The sequence below is a fragment of the Hordeum vulgare genome, chromosome 2H (assembly GCF_904849725.1).
Source record: "Hordeum vulgare subsp. vulgare chromosome 2H, MorexV3_pseudomolecules_assembly, whole genome shotgun sequence".
In the NCBI taxonomy this organism is placed as follows: domain Eukaryota; kingdom Viridiplantae; phylum Streptophyta; class Magnoliopsida; order Poales; family Poaceae; genus Hordeum; species Hordeum vulgare.
This window is the reverse complement of record NC_058519.1, coordinates 575,887,415-575,903,559: the sequence shown is the minus strand read 5'-3', so window position 1 is coordinate 575,903,559 and position 16,145 is coordinate 575,887,415. Positions and strand designations below refer to the sequence as shown.

At 45.8% G+C, this 16,145-nt stretch overlaps 46 non-coding genes and 5 pseudogenes across 46 annotated transcripts; all 51 read right to left on the bottom strand.

The window, feature by feature from the left end:
• Positions 1-94: 94 nt before the first annotated feature.
• On the bottom strand, positions 95-213 carry LOC123436487. The gene has a single exon (XR_006627710.1). It is a non-coding gene; the product is annotated as a 5S ribosomal RNA (ribosomal RNA).
• Positions 214-443: 230 nt separating this feature from the next.
• Positions 444-562, bottom strand: LOC123432035. Its single transcript, XR_006623637.1, has one exon. It is a non-coding gene; the product is annotated as a 5S ribosomal RNA (ribosomal RNA).
• A 188-nt stretch (positions 563-750) lies between these two features.
• Positions 751-869, bottom strand: LOC123436696. Its single transcript, XR_006627909.1, has one exon. It is a non-coding gene; the product is annotated as a 5S ribosomal RNA (ribosomal RNA).
• A 183-nt stretch (positions 870-1,052) lies between these two features.
• LOC123435034 lies at positions 1,053-1,171 on the bottom strand. The gene has a single exon (XR_006626295.1). It is a non-coding gene; the product is annotated as a 5S ribosomal RNA (ribosomal RNA).
• A 200-nt stretch (positions 1,172-1,371) lies between these two features.
• LOC123438757 lies at positions 1,372-1,490 on the bottom strand. Its single transcript, XR_006629881.1, has one exon. It is a non-coding gene; the product is annotated as a 5S ribosomal RNA (ribosomal RNA).
• Positions 1,491-1,678: 188 nt separating this feature from the next.
• LOC123437870 lies at positions 1,679-1,797 on the bottom strand. The gene has a single exon (XR_006629036.1). It is a non-coding gene; the product is annotated as a 5S ribosomal RNA (ribosomal RNA).
• Positions 1,798-1,979: 182 nt separating this feature from the next.
• Positions 1,980-2,098, bottom strand: LOC123435360. Its single transcript, XR_006626615.1, has one exon. It is a non-coding gene; the product is annotated as a 5S ribosomal RNA (ribosomal RNA).
• Positions 2,099-2,282: 184 nt separating this feature from the next.
• On the bottom strand, positions 2,283-2,395 carry LOC123433472 (annotated as a pseudogene).
• Positions 2,396-2,601: 206 nt separating this feature from the next.
• Positions 2,602-2,720, bottom strand: LOC123431865. The gene has a single exon (XR_006623461.1). It is a non-coding gene; the product is annotated as a 5S ribosomal RNA (ribosomal RNA).
• A 150-nt stretch (positions 2,721-2,870) lies between these two features.
• LOC123433581 lies at positions 2,871-2,989 on the bottom strand (annotated as a pseudogene).
• Positions 2,990-3,189: 200 nt separating this feature from the next.
• LOC123433233 lies at positions 3,190-3,308 on the bottom strand. Its single transcript, XR_006624771.1, has one exon. It is a non-coding gene; the product is annotated as a 5S ribosomal RNA (ribosomal RNA).
• A 188-nt stretch (positions 3,309-3,496) lies between these two features.
• On the bottom strand, positions 3,497-3,615 carry LOC123432810. The gene has a single exon (XR_006624379.1). It is a non-coding gene; the product is annotated as a 5S ribosomal RNA (ribosomal RNA).
• A 194-nt stretch (positions 3,616-3,809) lies between these two features.
• Positions 3,810-3,928, bottom strand: LOC123436059. Its single transcript, XR_006627296.1, has one exon. It is a non-coding gene; the product is annotated as a 5S ribosomal RNA (ribosomal RNA).
• A 182-nt stretch (positions 3,929-4,110) lies between these two features.
• Positions 4,111-4,229, bottom strand: LOC123431730. Its single transcript, XR_006623319.1, has one exon. It is a non-coding gene; the product is annotated as a 5S ribosomal RNA (ribosomal RNA).
• Positions 4,230-4,414: 185 nt separating this feature from the next.
• Positions 4,415-4,533, bottom strand: LOC123432366. Its single transcript, XR_006623952.1, has one exon. It is a non-coding gene; the product is annotated as a 5S ribosomal RNA (ribosomal RNA).
• A 188-nt stretch (positions 4,534-4,721) lies between these two features.
• Positions 4,722-4,840, bottom strand: LOC123438855. Its single transcript, XR_006629972.1, has one exon. It is a non-coding gene; the product is annotated as a 5S ribosomal RNA (ribosomal RNA).
• Positions 4,841-5,025: 185 nt separating this feature from the next.
• On the bottom strand, positions 5,026-5,144 carry LOC123436168. Its single transcript, XR_006627402.1, has one exon. It is a non-coding gene; the product is annotated as a 5S ribosomal RNA (ribosomal RNA).
• A 209-nt stretch (positions 5,145-5,353) lies between these two features.
• LOC123436156 lies at positions 5,354-5,472 on the bottom strand. Its single transcript, XR_006627391.1, has one exon. It is a non-coding gene; the product is annotated as a 5S ribosomal RNA (ribosomal RNA).
• A 185-nt stretch (positions 5,473-5,657) lies between these two features.
• Positions 5,658-5,776, bottom strand: LOC123436143. The gene has a single exon (XR_006627378.1). It is a non-coding gene; the product is annotated as a 5S ribosomal RNA (ribosomal RNA).
• Positions 5,777-5,972: 196 nt separating this feature from the next.
• LOC123432383 lies at positions 5,973-6,091 on the bottom strand. The gene has a single exon (XR_006623968.1). It is a non-coding gene; the product is annotated as a 5S ribosomal RNA (ribosomal RNA).
• A 182-nt stretch (positions 6,092-6,273) lies between these two features.
• Positions 6,274-6,392, bottom strand: LOC123436131. Its single transcript, XR_006627366.1, has one exon. It is a non-coding gene; the product is annotated as a 5S ribosomal RNA (ribosomal RNA).
• Positions 6,393-6,595: 203 nt separating this feature from the next.
• Positions 6,596-6,714, bottom strand: LOC123432043. The gene has a single exon (XR_006623644.1). It is a non-coding gene; the product is annotated as a 5S ribosomal RNA (ribosomal RNA).
• A 182-nt stretch (positions 6,715-6,896) lies between these two features.
• LOC123431987 lies at positions 6,897-7,015 on the bottom strand. The gene has a single exon (XR_006623590.1). It is a non-coding gene; the product is annotated as a 5S ribosomal RNA (ribosomal RNA).
• Positions 7,016-7,197: 182 nt separating this feature from the next.
• LOC123438854 lies at positions 7,198-7,316 on the bottom strand. The gene has a single exon (XR_006629971.1). It is a non-coding gene; the product is annotated as a 5S ribosomal RNA (ribosomal RNA).
• Positions 7,317-7,501: 185 nt separating this feature from the next.
• LOC123436120 lies at positions 7,502-7,620 on the bottom strand. The gene has a single exon (XR_006627355.1). It is a non-coding gene; the product is annotated as a 5S ribosomal RNA (ribosomal RNA).
• A 206-nt stretch (positions 7,621-7,826) lies between these two features.
• LOC123438334 lies at positions 7,827-7,945 on the bottom strand. Its single transcript, XR_006629483.1, has one exon. It is a non-coding gene; the product is annotated as a 5S ribosomal RNA (ribosomal RNA).
• A 182-nt stretch (positions 7,946-8,127) lies between these two features.
• LOC123436108 lies at positions 8,128-8,246 on the bottom strand. Its single transcript, XR_006627344.1, has one exon. It is a non-coding gene; the product is annotated as a 5S ribosomal RNA (ribosomal RNA).
• Positions 8,247-8,425: 179 nt separating this feature from the next.
• On the bottom strand, positions 8,426-8,544 carry LOC123432039. The gene has a single exon (XR_006623641.1). It is a non-coding gene; the product is annotated as a 5S ribosomal RNA (ribosomal RNA).
• Positions 8,545-8,726: 182 nt separating this feature from the next.
• On the bottom strand, positions 8,727-8,845 carry LOC123438436. Its single transcript, XR_006629578.1, has one exon. It is a non-coding gene; the product is annotated as a 5S ribosomal RNA (ribosomal RNA).
• A 182-nt stretch (positions 8,846-9,027) lies between these two features.
• Positions 9,028-9,146, bottom strand: LOC123436097. Its single transcript, XR_006627333.1, has one exon. It is a non-coding gene; the product is annotated as a 5S ribosomal RNA (ribosomal RNA).
• A 197-nt stretch (positions 9,147-9,343) lies between these two features.
• Positions 9,344-9,462, bottom strand: LOC123437869. The gene has a single exon (XR_006629035.1). It is a non-coding gene; the product is annotated as a 5S ribosomal RNA (ribosomal RNA).
• A 182-nt stretch (positions 9,463-9,644) lies between these two features.
• On the bottom strand, positions 9,645-9,763 carry LOC123437868. Its single transcript, XR_006629034.1, has one exon. It is a non-coding gene; the product is annotated as a 5S ribosomal RNA (ribosomal RNA).
• A 182-nt stretch (positions 9,764-9,945) lies between these two features.
• LOC123436058 lies at positions 9,946-10,064 on the bottom strand. Its single transcript, XR_006627295.1, has one exon. It is a non-coding gene; the product is annotated as a 5S ribosomal RNA (ribosomal RNA).
• Positions 10,065-10,249: 185 nt separating this feature from the next.
• LOC123432329 lies at positions 10,250-10,368 on the bottom strand. Its single transcript, XR_006623918.1, has one exon. It is a non-coding gene; the product is annotated as a 5S ribosomal RNA (ribosomal RNA).
• A 182-nt stretch (positions 10,369-10,550) lies between these two features.
• LOC123433318 lies at positions 10,551-10,669 on the bottom strand. Its single transcript, XR_006624846.1, has one exon. It is a non-coding gene; the product is annotated as a 5S ribosomal RNA (ribosomal RNA).
• A 194-nt stretch (positions 10,670-10,863) lies between these two features.
• Positions 10,864-10,961, bottom strand: LOC123433536 (annotated as a pseudogene).
• A 197-nt stretch (positions 10,962-11,158) lies between these two features.
• On the bottom strand, positions 11,159-11,277 carry LOC123436138. The gene has a single exon (XR_006627372.1). It is a non-coding gene; the product is annotated as a 5S ribosomal RNA (ribosomal RNA).
• Positions 11,278-11,576: 299 nt separating this feature from the next.
• Positions 11,577-11,695, bottom strand: LOC123438607. The gene has a single exon (XR_006629742.1). It is a non-coding gene; the product is annotated as a 5S ribosomal RNA (ribosomal RNA).
• A 508-nt stretch (positions 11,696-12,203) lies between these two features.
• LOC123438293 lies at positions 12,204-12,322 on the bottom strand. The gene has a single exon (XR_006629444.1). It is a non-coding gene; the product is annotated as a 5S ribosomal RNA (ribosomal RNA).
• Positions 12,323-12,498: 176 nt separating this feature from the next.
• On the bottom strand, positions 12,499-12,617 carry LOC123436085. The gene has a single exon (XR_006627321.1). It is a non-coding gene; the product is annotated as a 5S ribosomal RNA (ribosomal RNA).
• Positions 12,618-12,792: 175 nt separating this feature from the next.
• On the bottom strand, positions 12,793-12,905 carry LOC123433589 (annotated as a pseudogene).
• Positions 12,906-13,105: 200 nt separating this feature from the next.
• Positions 13,106-13,224, bottom strand: LOC123438292. The gene has a single exon (XR_006629443.1). It is a non-coding gene; the product is annotated as a 5S ribosomal RNA (ribosomal RNA).
• Positions 13,225-13,400: 176 nt separating this feature from the next.
• On the bottom strand, positions 13,401-13,519 carry LOC123436074. The gene has a single exon (XR_006627310.1). It is a non-coding gene; the product is annotated as a 5S ribosomal RNA (ribosomal RNA).
• A 191-nt stretch (positions 13,520-13,710) lies between these two features.
• On the bottom strand, positions 13,711-13,829 carry LOC123437245. Its single transcript, XR_006628437.1, has one exon. It is a non-coding gene; the product is annotated as a 5S ribosomal RNA (ribosomal RNA).
• Positions 13,830-14,011: 182 nt separating this feature from the next.
• LOC123435332 lies at positions 14,012-14,130 on the bottom strand. Its single transcript, XR_006626587.1, has one exon. It is a non-coding gene; the product is annotated as a 5S ribosomal RNA (ribosomal RNA).
• Positions 14,131-14,380: 250 nt separating this feature from the next.
• LOC123433471 lies at positions 14,381-14,493 on the bottom strand (annotated as a pseudogene).
• Positions 14,494-14,687: 194 nt separating this feature from the next.
• LOC123436062 lies at positions 14,688-14,806 on the bottom strand. Its single transcript, XR_006627299.1, has one exon. It is a non-coding gene; the product is annotated as a 5S ribosomal RNA (ribosomal RNA).
• A 182-nt stretch (positions 14,807-14,988) lies between these two features.
• Positions 14,989-15,107, bottom strand: LOC123437696. Its single transcript, XR_006628871.1, has one exon. It is a non-coding gene; the product is annotated as a 5S ribosomal RNA (ribosomal RNA).
• Positions 15,108-15,301: 194 nt separating this feature from the next.
• LOC123437017 lies at positions 15,302-15,420 on the bottom strand. The gene has a single exon (XR_006628221.1). It is a non-coding gene; the product is annotated as a 5S ribosomal RNA (ribosomal RNA).
• A 200-nt stretch (positions 15,421-15,620) lies between these two features.
• LOC123436050 lies at positions 15,621-15,739 on the bottom strand. The gene has a single exon (XR_006627288.1). It is a non-coding gene; the product is annotated as a 5S ribosomal RNA (ribosomal RNA).
• A 182-nt stretch (positions 15,740-15,921) lies between these two features.
• LOC123435624 lies at positions 15,922-16,040 on the bottom strand. The gene has a single exon (XR_006626868.1). It is a non-coding gene; the product is annotated as a 5S ribosomal RNA (ribosomal RNA).
• Positions 16,041-16,145: the final 105 nt, after the last annotated feature.

Here is a 16,145-nt window from a genome sequence, read left to right as displayed (position 1 = left end):
CACACAGTAATCGTCAAAAATAAGAAAATGAGGTCATATAGATCACGCTCCCGCGTCATCCTTGTCACGTGGCGCAAAAATATATTTAAAAAGGGGAATGCAACACGAGGACTTCCCAGGAGGTCACCCATCCTAGTACTACTCTCGCCCAAGCACGCTTAACTTCGAAGTTCTGATGGGATCCGGTGCTTTAGTGCTGGTATGATCGCATCCGACATGCAACTATCTATTTGTTCCTTATGCTTTCCCCTACTACTACTACTCCTACTACTACTACTACTACTACTACTACTACTACTACTACTACTACTACTACTAGTCGTTGGGTGTCAAGCGCGGTGGGAAAAGTCACACAGTAATCGTCAAAAATAAGAAAATGAGGTCATATAGATCACGCTCCCGCGTCATCCTTGTCACGTGGCGCAAAAATATATTTAAAAAGGGGAATGCAACACGAGGACTTCCCAGGAGGTCACCCATCCTAGTACTACTTTCGCCCAAGCACGCTTAACTTCGGAGTTCTGATGGGATCCGATGCTTTAGTACTGGTATGATCGCATCCGACATGCAACTATCTATTTGTTCCTTATGCTTGCCCCTACTACTACTACTACTACTACTACTAGTCGTTGGGTGTCAAGCGCGGTGGGAAAAGTCACACAGTAATCGTCAAAAATAAGAAAATGAAGTCATATAGATCACGCTCCCGCGTCATCCTTGTCACGTGGCGCAAAAATATATTTAAAAAGGGGAATGCAACACGAGGACTTCCCAGGAGGTCACCCATCCTAGTACTACTCTCGCCCAAGCACGCTTAACTTCGGAGTTCTGATGGGATCCCGTGCTTTAGTGCTGGTATGATCGCATCCGACATGCAACTATCTATTTGTTCCTTATGCTTGCCCCTACTACTACTACTACTACTAGTCGTTGGGTGTCAAGCGCGGTGGGAAAAGTCACACAGTAATAGTCAAAGAATAAGAAAATGAGGTCATATAGATCACGGTCCCGCGTCATCCTTGTCACGTGGCGCAAAAATATATTTAAAAAGGGGAATGCAACACGAGGACTTCCCAGGAGGTCACCCATCCTAGTACTACTCTCGCCCAAGCACGCTTAACTTCGGAGTTCTAATGGGATCCGGTGCTTTAGTGCTGGTATGATCGCATCCAACATGCAACTATCTATTTGTTCCTTATGCTTGCCCCTACTACTACTACTACTACTACTACTACTACTACTACTAGTCGTTGGGTGTCAAGCGCGGTGGGAAAAGTCACACAGTAATTGTCAAAAATAAGTAAATGAGGTCATATAGATCACGCTCCCGCGTCATCCTTGTCACGTGGCGCAAAAATATATTTAAAAAGGGGAATGCAACACGAGGACTTCCCAGGAGGTCACCCATCCTAGTACTACTTTCGCCCAAGCACGCTTAACTTCGGAGTTCTGATGGGATCCGATGCTTTAGTGCTGGTATGATCGCATCCGACATGCAACTATCTATTTGTTCCTTATGCTTGCCCCTACTACTACTACTACTACTAGTAGTAGTCGTTGGGTGTCAAGCGCGGTGGGAAAAGTCACACAGTAATCGTCAAAAATAAGAAAATGAAGTCATATAGATCACGCTCCCGCGTCATCCTTGTCACGTGGCGCAAAAATATATTTAAAAAGGGGAATGCAACACGAGGACTTCCCAGGAGGTCACCCATCCTAGTACTACTCTCGCCCAAGCACGCTTAACTTCGGAGTTCTGATGGGATCCGGTGCTTTAGTGCTGTTATGATCGCATCCGACATGCAACTATCTATTTGTTCCTTATGCTTGCCCCTACTACTACTACTACTACTAGTCGTTGGGTGTCAAGCACGGTGGGAAAAGTCACACAGTAATCGTCAAAAATAAGAAAATGAGGTCATATAGATCACGCTCCCGCGTCATCCTTGTCACGTGGCGCAAAAATATATTTAAAAAGGGGAATGCAACACGAGCACTTCCCAGGAGGTCACCCATCCTAGTACTACTCTCGCCCAAGCACGCTTAACTTCGGAGTTCTGATGGGATCCGGTGCTTTAGTGCTGGTATGATCGCATCCGACATGCAACTATCTATTTGTTCCTTATGCTTGCCCCTACTACTACTACTACTACTACTACTACTACTACTACTACTACTACTACTACTAGTCGTTGGGTGTCAAGCGCGGTGGGAAAAGTCACATAGTAATCGTCAAAAATAAGAAAATAAGGTCATATAGATCACGCTCCCGCGTCATCCTTGTCACGTGGCGCAAAAATAGAGGTCACCCATCCTAGTACTACTCTCGCCCAAGCACGCTTAACTTCGGAGTTCTGATGGGATCCGGTGCTTTAGTGCTGGTATGATCGCATCCGACATGCAACTATCTATTTGTTCCTTATGCTTGCCCCTACTACTACTACTACTACTACTACTACTACTACTACTACTACTAGTCGTTGGGTGTCAAGCGCGGTGGGAAAAGTCACACAGTAATCGTCAAAAATAAGAAAATGAGGTCATATAGATCACGCTCCCGCATCATCCTTGTCACGTGGCGCAAAAATATATTTAAAAAGGGGAATGCAACACGAGGACTTCCCAGGAGGTCACCCATCCTAGTACTACTCTCGCCCAAGCACGCTTAACTTTGGAGTTCTGATGGGATCCGGTGCTTTAGTGCTGTTATGATCGCATCCGACATGCAACTATCTATTTGTTCCTTATGCTTGCCCCTACTACTACTACTACTACTAGTCGTTGGGTGTCAAGCACGGTGGGAAAAGTCACACAGTAATCGTCAAAAATAAGAAAATGAGGTCATATAGATCACGCTCCGCGTCATCCTCGTCACGTGGCGCAAAAATATATTTAAAAAACACCCATCCTAGTACTACTCTCGCCCAAGCACGCTTAACTTTGGAGTTCTGATGGGATCCGGTGCTTTAGTGCTGGTATGATCGCATCCGACATGCAACTATCTATTTGTTCCTTATGCTTGCCCCTACTACTACTACTACTACTACTACTACTACTACTACTAGTCGTTGGGTGTCAAGCACGGTGGGAAAAGTCACACAGTAATCGTCAAAAATAAGAAAATGAGGTCATATAGATCACGCTCCCGCGTCATCCTCGTCACGTGGCGCAAAAATATATTTAAAAAGGGGAATGCAACACGAGGACTTCCAAGGAGGTCACCCATCCTAGTACTACTCCCGCCCGAGCAAGCTTAACTTCGGAGTTCTGATGGGATCCGATGCTTTAGTGCTGTTATGATCGCATCCGACATGCAACTATCTATTTGTTCCTTATGCTTTCCCGTACTACTACTACTACTACTACTACTAGTCGTTGGGTGTCAAGCGCGGTGGGAAAAGTCACACAGTAATCGTCAAAAATAAGAAAATGAGGTCATATAGATCACGCTCCCGCGTCATCCTTGTCACGTGGCGCAAAAATATATTTAAAAAGGGGAATGCAACACGAGGACTTCCCAGGAGGTCACCCATCCTAGTACTACTTTCGCCCAAGCACGCTTAACTTCGGAGTTCTGATGGGATCCGATGCTTTAGTGCTGGTATGATCGGATCCGACATGCAACTATCTATTTGTTCCTTATGCTTGCCCCTACTACTACTACTACTACCACTACTACTACTAGTCGTTGGGTGTCAAGCGCGGTGGGAAAAGTCACACAGTAATCGTCAAAAATAAGAAAATGAGGTCATATAGATCACGCTCCCGCGCCATCCTTGTCACGTGGCGCAAAAATATATTTAAAAAGGGGAATGCAACACGAGGACTTCCCAGGAGGTCACCCATCCTAGTACTACTCTCGCCCAAGCACGCTTAACTTTGGAGTTCTGATGGGATCCGGTGCTTTAGTGCTGGTATGATCGCATCCGACATGCAACTATCTATTTGTTCCTTATGCTTGCCCCTACTACTACTACTACTACTAGTCGTTGGGTGTCAAGCACGGTGGGAAAAGTCACACAGTAATCGTCAAAAATAAGAAAATGAGGTCATATAGATCACGCTCTCGCGTCATCCTCGTCACGTGGCGCAAAAATATATTTAAAAAGGGGGATGCAACACGAGGACTTCCCAGGAGGTCACCCATCCTAGTACTACTCTCGCCCAAGCACGCTTAACTTCGGAGTTCTGATGGGATCCGATGCTTTAGTGCTGTTATGATCGCATCCGACATGCAACTATCTATTTGTTCCTTATGCTTTCCCGTACTACTACTACTACTACTACTAGTCGTTGGGTGTCAAGCGCGGTGGGAAAAGTCACACAGTAATCGTCAAAAATAAGAAAATGAGGTCATATAGATCACGCTCCCGCGTCATCCTTGTCACGTGGCGCAAAAATATATTTAAAAAGGGGAATGCAACACGAGGACTTCCGAGGAGGTCACCCATCCTAGTACTACTTTCGCCCAAGCACGCTTAACTTCGGAGTTCTGATGGGATCCGATGCTTTAGTGCTGGTATGATCGCATCCGACATGCAACTATCTATTTGTTCCTTATGCTTGCCCCTACTACTACTACTACTACTACTACTAGTCGTTGGGTGTCAAGCGCGGTGGGAAAAGTCACACAGTAATCGTCAAAAATAAGAAAATGAGGTCATATAGATCACGCTCCCGCGTCATCCTTGTCACGTGGCGCAAAAATATATTTAAAAAGGGGAATGCAACACGAGGACTTTCCAGGAGGTCACCCATCCTAGTACTACTCTCGCCCAAGCACGCTTAACTTCGGAGTTCTGATGGGATCCCGTGCTTTAGTGCTGGTATGATCGCATCCGACATGCAACTATCTATTTGTTCCTTATGCTTGCCCCTACTACTACTACTACTACTACTAGTCGTTGGGTGTCAAGCGCGGTGGGAAAAGTCACACAGTAATCGTCAAAAATAAGAAAATGAGGTCATATAGATCACGGTCCCGCGTCATCCTTGTCACGTGGCGCAAAAATATATTTAAAAAGAGGAATGCAACACGAGGACTTCCCAGGAGGTCACCCATCCTAGTACTACTCTCGCCCAAGCACGCTTAACTTCGGAGTTCTGATGGGATCCGGTGCTTTAGTGCTGGTATGATCGCATCCAACATGCAACTATCTATTTGTTCCTTATGCTTGCCCCTACTACTACTACTACTACTACTACTACTACTACTACTACTACTACTAGTCGTTGGGTGTCAAGCGCGGTGGGAAAAGTCACACAGTAATCGTCAAAAATAAGTAAATGAGGTCATATAGATCACGCTCCCGCGTCATCCTTGTCACGTGGCGCAAAAATATATTTAAAAAGGGGAATGCAACACGAGGACTTCCCAGGAGGTCACCCATCCTAGTACTACTCTCGCCCAAGCACGCTTAACTTCGGAGTTCTGATGGGATCCGGTGCTTTAGTGCTGGTATGATCGCATCCAACATGCAACTATCTATTTGTTCCTTATGCTTGCCCCTACTACTACTACTACTACTACTAGTCGTTGGGTGTCAAGCGCGGTGGGAAAAGTCACACAGTAATCGTCAAAAATAAGTAAATGAGGTCATATAGATCACGCTCCCGCGTCATCCTTGTCACGTGGCGCAAAAATATATTTAAAAAGGGGAATGCAACACGAGGACTTCCCAGGAGGTCACCCATCCTAGTACTACTCTCGCCCAAGCACGCTTAACTTCGGAGTTCTGATGGGATCCGGTGCTTTAGTGCTGGTATGATCGCATCCAACATGCAACTATCTATTTGTTCCTTATGCTTGCCCCTACTACTACTACTACTACTACTACTACTACTACTAGTCGTTGGGTGTCAAGCGCGGTGGGAAAAGTCACACAGTAATCGTCAAAAATAAGTAAATGAGGTCATATAGATCACGCTCCCGCGTCATCCTTGTCACGTGGCGCAAAAATATATTTAAAAAGGGAATGCAACACGAGGACTTCCCAGGAGGTCACCCATCCTAGTACTACTCTCGCCCAAGCACGCTTAACTTCGGAGTTCTGATGGGATCCGATGCTTTAGTGCTGTTATGACCGCATCCGACATGCAACTATCTTTTTGTTCCTTATGCTTGCCCCTACTACTACTACTACTACTAGTCGTTGGGTGTCAAGCGCGGTGGGAAAAGTCACACAGTAATCGTCAAAAATAAGAAAATGAGGTCATATAGATCACGGTCCCGCGTCATCCTTGTCACGTGGCGCAAAAATATATTTAAAAAGGGGAATGCAACACGAGGACTTCCCAGGAGGTCACCCATCCTAGTACTACTCTCGCCCAAGCACGCTTAACTTCGGAGTTCTGATGGGATCCGGTGCTTTAGTGCTGGTATGATCGCATCCAACATGCAACTATCTATTTGTTCCTTATGCTTGCCCCTACTACTACTACTACTACTACTACTACTACTACTACTACTAGTCGTTGGGTGTCAAGCGCGGTGGGAAAAGTCACACAGTAATCGTCAAAAATAAGTAAATGAGGTCATATAGATCACGCTCCCGCGTCATCCTTGTCACGTGGCGCAAAAATATATTTAAAAAGGGGAATGCAACACGAGGACTTCCCAGGAGGTCACCCATCCTAGTACTACTCTCGCCCAAGCACGCTTAACTTCGGAGTTCTGATGGGATCCCGTGCTTTAGTGCTGTTATGATCGCATCCGACATGCAACTATCTTTTTGTTCCTTATGCTTGCCCCTACTACTACTACTACTACTAGTCGTTGGGTGTCAAGCACGGTGGGAAAAGTCACACAGTAATCGTCAAAAATAAGAAAATGAGGTCATATAGATCACGCTCCCGCGTCATCCTTGTCACGTGGCGCAAAAATATATTTAAAAAGGGGAATGCAACACGAGGACTTCCCAGGAGGTCACCCATCCTAGTACTACTCTCGCCCAAGCACGCTTAACTTCGAAGTTCTGATGGGATCCGGTGCTTTAGTGCTGTTATGATCGCATCCGACATGCAACTATCTATTTGTTCCTTATGCTTGCCCCTACTACTACTACTACTACTAGTCGTTGGGTGTCAAGCGCGGTGGGAAAAGTCACACAGTAATCGTCAAAAATAAGAAAATGAGGTCATATAGATCACGCTCCCGCGTCATCCTTGTCACGTGGCGCAAAAATATATTTAAAAAGGGGAATGCAACACGAGGACTTTCCAGGAGGTCACCCATCCTAGTACTACTCTCGCCCAAGCACGCTTAACTTCGGAGTTCTGATGGGATCCCGTGCTTTAGTGCTGGTATGATCGCATCCGACATGCAACTATCTATTTGTTCCTTATGCTTGCCCCTACTACTACTACTACTACTACTAGTCGTTGGGTGTCAAGCGCGGTGGGAAAAGTCACACAGTAATCGTCAAAAATAAGAAAATGAGGTCATATAGATCACGGTCCCGCGTCATCCTTGTCACGTGGCGCAAAAATATATTTAAAAAGAGGAATGCAACACGAGGACTTCCCAGGAGGTCACCCATCCTAGTACTACTCTCGCCCAAGCACGCTTAACTTCGGAGTTCTGATGGGATCCGGTGCTTTAGTGCTGGTATGATCGCATCCAACATGCAACTATCTATTTGTTCCTTATGCTTGCCCCTACTACTACTACTACTACTACTACTACTACTACTACTACTACTAGTCGTTGGGTGTCAAGCGCGGTGGGAAAAGTCACACAGTAATCGTCAAAAATAAGTAAATGAGGTCATATAGATCACGCTCCCGCGTCATCCTTGTCACGTGGCGCAAAAATATATTTAAAAAGGGGAATGCAACACGAGGACTTCCCAAGAGGTCACCCATCCTAGTACTACTCTCGCCCAAGCACGCTTAACTTCGGAGTTCTGATGGGATCCGGTGCTTTAGTGCTGTTATGATCGCATCCGACATGCAACTATCTATTTGTTCCTTATGCTTGCCCCTACTACTACTACTACTACTAGTCGTTGGGTGTCAAGCACGGTGGGAAAAGTCACACAGTAATCGTCAAAAATAAGAAAATGAGGTCATATAGATCACGCTCCCGCGTCATCCTTGTCACGTGGCGCAAAAATATATTTAAAAAGGGGAATGCAACACGAGGACTTCCCAGGAGGTCACCCATCCTAGTACTACTCTCGCCCAAGCACGCTTAACTTCGGAGTTCTGATGGGATCCGGTGCTTTAGTGCTGGTATGATCGCATCCGACATCCAACTATCTATTTGTTCCTTATGCTTGCCCCTACTACTACTACTACTAGTCGTTGGGTGTCAAGCGCGGTGGGAAAAGTCACACAGTAATCGTCAAAAATAAGAAAATGAGGTCATATAGATCACGCTCCCGCGTCATCCTTGTCACGTGGAGCAAAAATATATTTAAAAAGGGGAATGCAACACGAGGACTTCCCAGGAGGTCACCCATCCTAGTACTACTTTCGCCCAAGCACGCTTAACTACGGAGTTCTGATGGGATCCGATGCTTTAGTGCTGGTATGATCGCATCCGACATGCAACTATCTATTTGTTCCTTATGCTTGCCCCTACTACTACTACTACTACTAGTCGTTGGGTGTCAAGCGCGGTGGGAAAAGTCACACAGTAATCGTCAAAAATAAGAAAATGAGGTCATATAGATCACGCTCCCGCGTCATCCTTGTCACGTGGCGCAAAAATATATTTAAAAAGGGGAATGCAACACGAGGACTTCCAAGGAGGTCACCCATCCTAGTACTACTCTCGCCCAAGCACGCTTAACTTCGGAGTTCTGATGGGATCCCGTGCTTTAGTGCTGGTATGATCGCATCCGACATGCAACTATCTATTTGTTCCTTATGCTTGCCCCTACTACTACTACTACTACTAGTCGTTGGGTGTCAAGCGCGGTGGGAAAAGTCACACAGTAATCGTCAAAAATAAGAAAATGAGGTCATATAGATCACGGTCCCGCGTCATCCTTGTCACGTGGCGCAAAAATATATTTAAAAAGGGGAATGCAACACGAGGACTTCCCAGGAGGTCACCCATCCTAGTACTACTCTCGCCCAAGCACGCTTAACTTCGGAGTTCTGATGGGATCCGGTGCTTTAGTGCTGGTATGATCGCATCCAACATGCAACTATCTATTTGTTCCTTATGCTTGCCCCTACTACTACTACTACTACTACTACTACTACTACTAGTCGTTGGGTGTCAAGCGCGGTGGGAAAAGTCACACAGTAATCGTCAAAAATAAGTAAATGAGGTCATATAGATCACGCTCCCGCGTCATCCTTGTCACGTGGCGCAAAAATATATTTAAAAAGGGGAATGCAACACGAGGACTTCCCAGGAGGTCACCCATCCTAGTACTACTCTCGCCCAAGCACGCTTAACTTCGGAGTTCTGATGGGATCCGGTGCTTTAGTGCTGTTATGATCGCATCCGACATGCAACTATCTTTTTGTTCCTTATGCTTGCCCCTACTACTACTACTACTACTAGTCGTTGGGTGTCAAGCACGGTGGGAAAAGTCACACAGTAATCGTCAAAAATAAGAAAATGAGGTCATATAGATCACGCTCCCGCGTCATCCTTGTCACGTGGCGCAAAAATATATTTAAAAAGGGGAATGCAACACGAGGACTTCCCAGGAGGTCACCCATCCTAGTACTACTCTCGCCCAAGCACGCTTAACTTCGGAGTTCTGATGGGATCCGGTGCTTTAGTGCTGTTATGATCGCATCCGACATGCAACTATCTTTTTGTTCCTTATGCTTGCCCCTACTACTACTACTACTACTAGTCGTTGGGTGTCAAGCACGGTGGGAAAAGTCACACAGTAATCGTCAAAAATAAGAAAATGAGGTCATATAGATCACGCTCCCGCGTCATCCTTGTCACGTGGCGCAAAAATATATTTAAAAAGGGGAATGCAACACGAGGACTTCCCAGGAGGTCACCCATCCTAGTACTACTCTCGCCCAAGCACGCTTAACTTTGGAGTTCTGATGGGATCCGGTGCTTTAGTGCTGGTATGATCGCATCCGACATGCAACTATCTATTTGTTCTTTATGCTTGCCCCTACTACTACTACTACTACTACTAGTCGTTGGGTGTCAAGCACGGTGGGAAAAGTCACACAGTAATCGTCAAAAATAAGAAAATGAGGTCATATAGATCACGCTCCCGCGTCATCCTCGTCACGTGGCGCAAAAATATATTTAAAAAGGGGAATGCAACACGAGGACTTCCCAGGAGGTCACCCATCCTAGTACTACTCCCGCCCGAGCACGCTTAACTTCGGAGTTCTGATGGGATCCGATGCTTTAGTGCTGTTATGATCGCATCCGACATGCAACTATCTATTTGTTCCTTATGCTTTCCCGTACTACTACTACTACTACTAGTCGTTGGGTGTCAAGCGCGGTGGGAAAAGTCACACAGTAATCGTCAAAAATAAGAAAATGAGGTCATATAGATCACGCTCCCGCGTCATCCTTGTCACGTGGCGCAAAAATATATTTAAAAAGGGGAATGCAACACGAGGACTTCCCAGGAGGTCACCCATCCTAGTACTACTTTAGCCCAAGCACGCTTAACTTCGGAGTTCTGATGGGATCCGATGCTTTAGTGCTGGTATGATCGGATCAGACATGCAACTATCTATTTGTTCCTTATTCTTGCCCCTACTACTACTACTACTACCACTACTACTACTAGTCGTTGGGTGTCAAGCGCGGTGGGAAAAGTCACACAGTAATCGTCAAAAATAAGAAAATGAGGTCATATAGATCACGCTCCCGCGCCATCCTTGTCACGTGGCGCAAAAATATATTTAAAAAGGGGAATGCAACACGAGGACTTCCCAGGAGGTCGCCCAAGCACGCTTAACTTCGGAGTTCTGATGGGATCCGGTGCTTTAGTGCTGGTATGATCGCATCCGACATGCAACTATCTATTTGTTACTTATGCTTGCCCCTACTACTACTACTACTACTACTACTACTACTACTAGTCGTTGGGTGTCAAGCGCGGTGGGAAAAGTCACACAGTAATCGTCAAAAATAAGAAAATGAGGTCATATAGATCACGCTCCCGCGTCATCCTTGTCACGTGGCGCAAAAATATATTTAAAAAGGGGATTGCAACACGAGGACTTCCCAGGAGGTCACCCATCCTAGTACTACTCTCGCCCAAGCACGCTTAACTTCGGAGTTCTGATGGGATCCGGTGCTTTAGTGCTGGTATGATCGCATCCGACATGCAACTATCTATTTGTTCCTTATGCTTTCCCCTACTACTACTACTACTACTACTACTACTACTACTACTACTACTACTACTACTACTACTACTACTACTACTACTACTACTACTACTACTACTACTACTACTACTACTACTACTACTACTACTACTACTACTACTACTAGTCGTTGGGTGTCAAGCGCGGTGGGAAAAGTCACACAGTAATCGTCAAAAATAAGGAAATGAGGTCATATAGATCACGCTCCCGCGTCATCCTTGTCACGTGGCGCAAAAATATATTTAAAAAGGGGAATGCAACACGAGGACTTCCCAGGAGGTCACCCATCCTAGTACTACTCTCGCCCAAGCACGCTTAACTTTGGAGTTCTGATGGGATCCGGTGCTTTAGTGCTGGTATGATCGCATCGGACATGCAACTATCTATTTGTTCCTTATGCTTGCCCCTACTACTACTACTACTACTACTACTACTACTACTACTACTACTACTACTACTACTACTACTACTACTAGTCGTTGGGTGTCAAGCGCGGTGGGAAAAGTCACACAGTAATCGTCAAAAATAAGAAAATGAGGTCATATAGATCACGCTCCCGCGTCATCCTTGTCACGTGGCGCAAAAATAGAGGTCACCATCCTAGTACTACTCTCGCCCAAGCACGCTTAACTTCGGAGTTCTGATGGGATCCGGTGCTTTAGTGCTCGTATGATCGCATCCGACATGCAACTATCTATTTGTTCCTTATGCTTGCCCCTATTACTACTACTACTACTACTACTACTACTACTAGTCGTTGGGTGTCAAGCGCGGTGGGAAAAGTCACACAGTAATCGTCAAAAATAAGAAAGTGAGGTCATATAGATCACGCTCCCGCGTCATCCTTGTCACGTGGCGCAAAAATATATTTAAAAAGGGGAATGCAACACGAGGACTTCCCAGGAGGTCACCCATCCTAGTACTACTCTCGCCCAAGCACGCTTAACTTCGTAGTTCTGATGGGATCCGGTGCTTTAGTGCTGGTATGATCGCATCCGACATGCAACTATCTATTTGTTCCTTATGCTTGCCCCTACTACTACTACTAGTCGTTGGGTGTCAAGCACGGTGGGAAAAGTCACACAGTAATCGTCAAAAATAAGAAAATGAGGTCATATAGATCACGCTCCCGCGTCATCCTTGTCACGTGGCGCAAAAATATATTTAAAAAGGGGAATGCAACACGAGGACTTCCCAGGAGGTCACCCATCCTAGTACTACTCTCGCCCAAGCACGCTTAACTTCGGAGTTCTGATGGGATCCGGTGCTTTAGTGCTGGTATGATCGCATCCGACATGCAACTATCTATTTGTTCCTTATGCTTGCCCCTACTACTACTACTACTACTACTACTACTACTACTACTACTACTAGTCGTTGGGTGTCAAGCGCGGTGGGAAAAGTCACACAGTAATCGTCAAAAATAAGAAAATGAGGTCATATAGATCACGCTCCCGCGTCATCCTTGTCACGTGGCGCAAAAATAGAGGTCACCCATCCTAGTACTACTCTCGCCCAAGCACGCTTAACTTCGGAGTTCTGATGGGATCCGGTGCTTTAGTGCTCGTATGATCGCATCCGACATGCAACTATCTATTTGTTCCTTATGCTTGCCCCTATTACTACTACTACTACTACTACTACTACTACTACTAGTCGTTGGGTGTCAAGCGCGGTGGGAAAAGTCACACAGTAATCGTCAAAAATAAGAAAGTGAGGTCATATAGATCACGCTCCCGCGTCATCCTTGTCACGTGGCGCAAAAATATATTTAAAAAGGGGAATGCAACACGAGGACTTCCCAGGAGGTCACCCATCCTAGTACTACTCTCGCCCAAGCACGCTTAACTTCGTAGTTCTGATGGGATCCGGTGCTTTAGTGCTGGTATGATCGCATCCGACATGCAACTATCTATTTGTTCCTTATGCTTGCCCCTACTACTACTACTAGTCGTTGGGTGTCAAGCACGGTGGGAAAAGTCACACAGTAATCGTCAAAAATAAGAAAATGAGGTCATATAGATCACGCTCCCGCGTCATCCTTGTCACGTGGCGCAAAAATATATTTAAAAAGGGGAATGCAACACGAGGACTTCCCAGGAGGTCACCCATCCTAGTACTACTCTCGCCCAAGCACGCTTAACTTCGGAGTTCTGATGGGATCCGGTGCTTTAGTGCTGGTATGATCGCATCCGACATGCAACTATCTATTTGTTCCTTATGCTTGCCCCTACTACTACTACTACTGCTACTACTACTAGTCGTTGGGTGTCAAGCGCGGTGGGAAAAATCACACAGTAATCGTCAAAAATAAGAAAATGAGGTCATATAGATCACGCTCCCGCGTCATCCTTGTCACGTGGCGCAAAAATATATTTAAAAAGGGGAATGCAACACGAGGACTTCCCAGGAGGTCACCCATCCTAGTACTACTCTCGCCCAAGCACGCTTAACTTCGGAGTTCTGATGAGATCCGGTGCTTTAGTGCTGGTGTGATCGCATCCGACATGCAACTATCTATTTGTTCCTTATGCTTGCCCCTACTACTACTACTACTACTAGTCGTTGGGTGTCAAGCGCGGTGGGAAAAGTCACACAGTGATCGTCAAAAATAAGAAAATGAGGTCATATAGATCACGCTCCCGCGTCATCCTTGTCACGTGGCGCAAAAATATATTTAAAAAGGGGAATGCAACACGAGGACTTCCCAGGAGGTCACCCATCCTAGTACTACTCTCGCCCAAGCACGCTTAACTTCGGAGTTCTGATGAGATCCGGTGCTTTAGTGCTGGTATGATCGCATCCGACATGCAACTATCTATTTGTTCCTTATGCTTGCCCCTACTACTACTACTACTACAACTACTACTACTACTACTACTACTACTACTACTACTACTACTACTACTACTACTACTACTACTACTACTACTACTACTACTACTACTACTACTACTACTAGTCGTTGGGTGTCAAGCGCGGTGGGAAAAGTCACACAGTAATCGTCAAAAATAAGAAAATGAGGTCATATAGATCACGCTCCCGCGTCATCCTTGTCACGTGGCGCAAAAATAGAGGTCACCCATCCTAGTACTACTCTCGCCCAAGCACGCTTAACTTCGGAGTTCTGATGGGATCCGGTGCTTTAGTGCTGGTATGATCGCATCCGACATGCAACTATCTATTTGTTCCTTATGCTTGCCCCTACTACTACTACTACTACTACTACTACTACTAGTCGTTGGGTGTCAAGCGCGGTGGGAAAAGTCACACAGTAATCGTCAAAAATAAGAAAATGAGGTCATATAGATCACGCTCCCGCATCATCCTTGTCACGTGGCGCAAAAATATATTTAAAAAGGGGAATGCAACACGAGGACTTCCCAGGAGGTCACCCATCCTAGTACTACTCTCGCCCAAGCACGCTTAACTTCGGAGTTCTGATGGGATCCGGTGCTTTAGTGCTGGTATGATCGCATCCGACATGCAACTATATATTTGTTCCTTATGCTTGCCCTTACTACTACTACTACTACTAGTCGTTGGGTGTCAAGCGCGGTGGGAAAAGTCACACAGTAATCGTCATAAATAAGAAAATGAGGTCATATAGATCACGCTCCCGCGTCATCCTTGTCACGTGGCGCAAAAATATATTTAAAAAAGGGAATGCAACACGAGGACTTCCCAGGAGGTCACCCATCCTAGTACTACTCTCGCCCAAGCACGCTTAACTTCGGAGTTCTGATGGGATCCGGTGCTTTAGTGCTGCTATGATCGCATCCGACATGCAACTATCTATTTGTTCCTTATGCTTGCCCCTACTACTACTACTACTACCACTACTACTACTAGTCGTTGGGTGTCAAGCGTGGTGGGAAAAGTCACACAGTAATCGTCAAAAATAAGAAAATGAGGTCATATAGATCACGCTCCCGCGTCATCCTTGTCACGTGGCGCAAAAATATATTTAAAAAGGGGAATGCAACACAAGGACTTCCCACGAGGTCACCCATCCTAGTACTACTCTCGCCCAAGCACGCTTAACTTCGGAGTTCTGATGGGATCCGGTGCTTTAGTGCTGGTATGATCACATCCGACATGCAACTATCTATTTGTTCCTTATGCTGGCCCCTACTACAACTACTACTACTATTACTACTACTACTACTAGTCGTTGGGTGTCAAGCGCGGTGGGAAAAGTCACACAGTAATCGTCAAAAATAAGAAAATGAGGTCATATAGATCACGCTCCCGCGTCATCCTTGTCACGTGGCGCAAAAATATATTTAAAAAGGGGAATGCAACACGAGGACTTCCCAGGAGGTCACCCATCCTAGTACTACTCTCGCCCAAGCACGCTTAACTTCGGAGTTCTGATGGGATCCGGTGCTTTAGTGCTGGTATGATCGCATCCGACATGCAACTATCTATTTGTTCCTTATGCTTGCCCCTACTACTACTACTACTACTAGTCGTTGGGTGTCAAGCGCGGTGGGAAAAGTCACACAGTAATCGTCAAAAATAAGAAAATGAGGTCATATAGATCACGGTCCCGCGTCATCCTTGTCACGTGGCGCAAAAATATATTTAAAAAGGGGAATGCAACACGAGGACTTCCCAGGAGGTCACCCATCCTAGTACTACTCTCGCCCAAGCACGCTTAACTTCGGAGTTCTGATGGGATCCGGTGCTTTAGTGCTAGTATGATCGCATCCGACATGCAACTATCTATTTGTTCCTTATGCTTTCCCCTACTACTACTACTACTACTACCACTACTACTACTAGTCGTTGGGTATCAAGCGCGGTGGGAAAAGTCA